Here is a 3,782-nt window from a genome sequence, read left to right as displayed (position 1 = left end):
ACAGGGCTGATGAGATAGCCTGCTTAGGCAAACACAGGGACTGCAGTCCTATTCCTAGCACCCCATGCTGCACCGGCCCTGCCCCCAGGCACACTAAGCCAGCCACCAAGACCAGGCATGGTGGCACAGGCCTCTAATTCCAGCGCTGGGGAGGCTGAAGGCAAGAGGATCACTATGAGTCTGAACTCTGTAGTGAGACCTTGTACCAAATACATAAAAATGAATGAATGAATAAATAAATACATAAATAACAACACTATTTTATCCAGAAATACTGTATCTGGATGTGTAACTAAAGGAAATGAAATCTGTATGTCAAGGACATACTGCAGCATTATTTATATTAGAGACTACATAGGAAGGAAACAATTTAGGCGTTCATTGACAGGTGACTGGATGAAGAAAATGTGAAATTTATATATTGCGCATGTGTATTCAATAGAATACTTTTCAGCCATTAGAAAAGAAGGAAATTCTGGCATTGCAACAACATACATGAAGAAGGAATTACTTTCAGTGATATAAATCCAACAGAAGAAGAGAAATACTGTATGACCTCACTTATATATAGAATCTGAAAACTATGAAGTTTGTTGAAGCAGGGAGTGGAATGTGGTCCCTGCACCCTGGCTACAGAAGAAATGCTGGTCAAAGGCTGCAAACTGGGTTATAAAATGAGTACGTTCTGAACATGAATAAGCATAGTGACTACAGCTAGCAACTACACAGTGTATGTGAAATGTTCTAAAAAATGTAATATGAAATATTCTCAATCACATGGTAATTCTGTGAGCCAATGAATATGTTTACTAACTTAAATATGTTAATCATTTTATAACATATACATATATCAAACCACATTGTACACTACAAATTTATAGATTTTTGTCAATTACACCTAAATAAACCTGAAGAAAAGGACAGTGTGATCATAATTATTTTAACCTTTAATCCTTTTTTTGTCCAAGCAGTTTACATTGTGTGCTGCACTCCTAAAGTTTAGGGTTATGTTTATACATTTAGATAATTTCTATAAGCTAATAAATGTATTCTTAAATTTCAGGTACAATTTCAACTGAAAAGTATCACATCCTTCAAATAAATAAATAAGCACATTTTTGTATGCTGTTTTATAAAAAGCTTGTCCAGTTTAGAAAATGAATATTTAAACCTCATACCTAGTGATGTTATGGTGAAAATCTAGAACATCAGCCACAAAAAGAAAGTTATAAAATTCCAAGAAGTAAAAGCCACTTTCCTACAAAGGAATGAACATCTGATTGAAGTTGTAATTTTGATAGGGAAACACTGAATAGAGAAAAATCCAAATTTTTAAGTGAAGAAGAATTTGAACTAATAAAATACTTTTAATGGTCATTCAGAAGGCAAAATTAAGAGTCTTCAAGGAAATAAAAACCTTAGTTGGTCTTCTTGTCAAGAACTTTTCTCTGGGCCGGTGAGATAGCTCAGCAGACTAAGTGCCTGCTTAGGCAAGTGGGACCAGGTTTTGATCCCTGGCACTGCATGCCACACTGGCTCCTCCCCCAGGCACAGTAGGCTGGCACCTGAGTCCAGGCATGGTGGCACACACCTGTGATCCCAGTGCTGGGGAGGCTGAAAATGGGGATCACTAGGAGTCTGAGCTGTGGAGTGAAACCCTGTACCAAATACATTAAAAAAAAAAAAACACCAAAACTTTTCTCAGTTCTAAAGCTGCATGAAGCAAAAGGTTATAAAAACACAAGACTAAGCTCTCAAAGAGCAGAGAAGACTAGACCATAAAGTAATCTGTTGAAATCCCTCAATGTTCTCATCTAGGCTCAGAGCGAACCAAAGGTATGTGTTAAACCTTATTTGAAAATGCAAGATAACCTTACTCATTTCAGGCACTTATTTGCTTAAAGTAGTCTATAACATGTTACCTACCAAGAAGAGGGACGGGAAATCACTCTTATGTGGAGGATAACATCTGGAGGCTCTGTGTCTTTTATACACAATGTCTGGCACTCAATCCAAAATTAGTAGGTATGTCAAAATACAGGACTATATGACCAAATAAAAATAACACAATAATATAGACTGATGATCCAGAGAATGTGGTTAGCACACAGAAAGTGACTAAACTGCTCGAGTAAATGGATAAAAATGTAGTGAAACGATAATTAGAAAATTCCAACAGTAAACTGGACCTACAAAATATAAGCAAATGGACTACAGACAAAACATGCAGTTTCTTAAATGTAATAGAAGTGTTTGAAAGGAAAATGAAGAAAAAGACAACATTAGTGAAGTAGCAAAAGGACAAATCAATGGAAAATATCTACCTGATGGATAGAAATGGAAAAATCCAGACAAGAGTGTAAGAGATAAGTGAGACACCAGCTACATGTCTAACATAATTTACAATTTGAGTGTTAGAAAAAGAGGCAAGGAAATAGAGAAGAAGGAAGAAGTAATATTTGAAGAAATAATGGCAGGATTTTCCAAACTAGATAAAAGACATCAAGTTAAAAAAAATCAAAATCAAAAAAATTCCAATGGGATAAGTAAAACAATGACAATGACATTAACAAAATTTAGACACATCACAGTGAAACTCTGAGACAAAAAACTTAAGAAGTTTGAGAACTAGCTCACAAGTTGCTACCGGAATTTCAACCCATAAAATCAGAGATACTGATCAGAAATACTGATCTCAAGTCAAGCTGGGGCAAGCGCTTGTGGATATTCCCTTGCCACTATTTTGGAGGCAACCCCAGCCCCGAGAGCAGAGGGACAGAACCACCAGTGAGTGATAAATCCGTTGATGTCATGGCTCCCCAGTGTAGGGTGTAATGAGAAGGCCACAGCACCTTTAGGGCTTTCTTTCATAAAATCTGCAACCCCTGTGGGACCATGAGAAAAATATAAAGACAACCTCCAAATGGATGACACGCTGCCAACAGCCTGACTAGCATTCTTCAAAGGGGGCCGGGGAGATAGCTCAGTAAAATAAGTGCTTCCCTGGCAAGCGCAAGGGCCTGAGTTCAATCCCTGGTTCCACAAAAAAAACCATCAGGATCATGAAAAAGAAGGAAAGACAGAGAAACAAGCTAGCAGAGGGAAAGGCTGCAGAATTGGAAGGCGCTGTCCTGGGATGGATCCTGGAACAGAAAGACATGAATGGAGAAACCTGGGAGGCTGACGAGCCTGGCACTGCCCACGGCCGCCCCACTCTGAACGCATCCATCCCCTCGGAAAAGTCTATTGAAAAAGTCTTTGTGAGAACCAGAAAAAACAACAGAAACCAGGGCCAGTAACATTCTACACTGAAAATATCAGATGCTAATTGTAAAATTTCTTATGACTGAGTGGGGATTTTTATTTAAAATGAAAGGCATCACCCAGAATAGTGCAATGACAAATGCTTACTATTGGGGACAAGGATCAAGGCAGGCCATTGCTGTCATGACTTCTATTTAATGAAACACCTGAAGGCCTAGCCAATGCAACAGGCAGTAAAACATAATAAATATAAGGATCTGATAGGATTACTAAGACTCATCATTTACAGACAATATAAATTCATAATCATATATTCTATAAATCTATTTAATTCATTAGAACTAAAAAGAGTATAGCATAGTTTAAGGTATTTTTAAATCTCAGTGACAAATAGCTAGAAAACTGATTTAAAATATATAGTTTTTAATAGCACAAAGATACCAAGTAATTATGAAAAAAAATCTAGCAGAGGTATACAACCTGCAAAGAAGAAAAGACACATTTCTTTTTTTTTTTTT

General features: G+C 37.2%; 1 protein-coding gene across 1 annotated transcript in view; it reads right to left on the bottom strand.

Moving 5' to 3' along the window:
- Sp100 (SP100 nuclear antigen) overlaps window positions 1-3,782 on the bottom strand; it is a 94,508-nt gene that overhangs the window by 69,374 nt on the left and 21,352 nt on the right. The gene's annotated exons all lie outside the window — the stretch shown is intronic.

This window comes from Octodon degus, unplaced genomic scaffold, assembly GCF_000260255.1.
Source record: "Octodon degus isolate 3935 unplaced genomic scaffold, OctDeg1.0 scaffold00089, whole genome shotgun sequence".
NCBI classification, from domain to species: Eukaryota; Metazoa; Chordata; class Mammalia; order Rodentia; family Octodontidae; genus Octodon; species Octodon degus.
Note: the sequence above shows the minus strand (reverse complement) of the source record. Positions and strands in the feature narration are given on the sequence as shown.